The following is a 1,684-nucleotide window of genomic DNA, read 5'->3' on the forward strand; positions in this document are numbered from 1 at the left end:
ATAAGAAGTTTAAAAAGAAATCATTAAATATTACGTGTCTAGTCTAGGGGCTGTTTGGTAGCCTCTAAATAGTCATTAAGAGACTATTTATTTTTTAATGATTCATAACCTTTTAATGGTTAAAGGGTAGTCTTAAGTCTAAATGTTTAAGAGTAATCATTAAAAATAACGACTTTTAAGCATTAACTTGTGGTTATCACTTAACCATTAGAAGGCTATGAAACTTTAAGAGATAGCCTCTTAATAATCAGCATTTTAATCATTAAGAGGCTACAAAAAACCCCTAAGTGGGGACCAAATGGTTAAGGGCAACGAGGAAAATAAAGTTTCTCTTTGCTCTGCATGCAAGTCACATGTAATTTCCTTCATTATCTTTTAACGTCCTTAAACTTTTTATACGTCATTTTGAAAAACTTTTACACCAAAAAATTGTACGCTTTTTTTATATTTAATATAAATATACTATTGCTATACTTTTGAAAAAAAATAATCCAAAATTCATTTGGGTAAAACATGTTCAATTGACAAAACAACACATTAAAACACACAATGGACAACATATAAAAACACAATAACTTAGAATTTATAACACAGTGTATTGAAAACACAATTGAAAAGGACATGTATTAAAAAACACATGACTAACCTAACCCACTATATATATATAAATGATCCAATACAATAATCTCTTATCGTACAATAGGTACGCGAGTTTCTCGAACGTCGATTTGTGGAAACATGCGCCGACAAAATTGTAAATTTTTTCAAATCCGATTTCATCCCAAATTAAATCATTTGCTCATCAACCACGATCATACATCGACTCATCATAAACATAATCAAAATTAAATTGAAAATGGAACGGTGTTCTCCATCTTTGTTCTAGTTCATGGAGTCGGACTAATTGAAGGTTGAGAATTGGACTAATCGAGCAATTGAACTTAACAAACAATAATGAAGGTTCAATTTTGTTTTAGAATAATTCATCTAAACCCTAATTTAACAGATCTGAGCCAATGAACGTTTAAACGTTTAAAGGTTTGTTTAGTACAAAAAGTTTAGAAGTTCAGAACTTCTAAACTTTGACCATCTCAAATCGGTCAAACGCATTCTTCGTTATGTGAAGGCACCCTTTCATTCGGCCTCATTTTTAGTCGGCTGCACAAACGTCCTTGGTTGGATACTCTGACGCTGATTGGGCCCGTTGTCTTGAGACACGTCGATCCACTTATGGCTACTCAATATTTTTGGGTGGTAATTTAGTATCTTGGAGTGCAAAGAAACAACCCACTGTCTCTAGATCGAGTTGTGAGTCTGAATATCGGGCAATGGCAAATACAGCTGCTGAAATAGTTTGGATCACTCATTTACTACAGGAACTTAATGCTTTGCCGCCGGATCGGCCTTGTGACATCTGCCCCGATCCGACCCGACCCGACCCAGGTACCCGTTTCCCTTATCCGATCTCTCTCTTTTATGATTTAATATTTATTTATACTTATATTTTACTTTTAATAATAATAATATATTTTCCTTCCCGCCTCTTTCTCTCTCTTTCTTTCCGCCGTCCCGTCCCTCTCCTTCTCTCTTTCCGCCTTCTGTTCCCTCTTGTCGCCGTCCCGCCCTTAAGCCTTGTTTCCCTCTTTTTCTTCTAACTCTTTGCTTGTCCTTTGTTCCTTCCCGC

The sequence above is a fragment of the Bidens hawaiensis genome, unplaced genomic scaffold (assembly GCF_021521415.1).
Source record: "Bidens hawaiensis isolate Kalapana, Puna unplaced genomic scaffold, B.hawaiensis_p1.1 tig00014033_1, whole genome shotgun sequence".
Classification (NCBI taxonomy): domain Eukaryota; kingdom Viridiplantae; phylum Streptophyta; class Magnoliopsida; order Asterales; family Asteraceae; genus Bidens; species Bidens hawaiensis.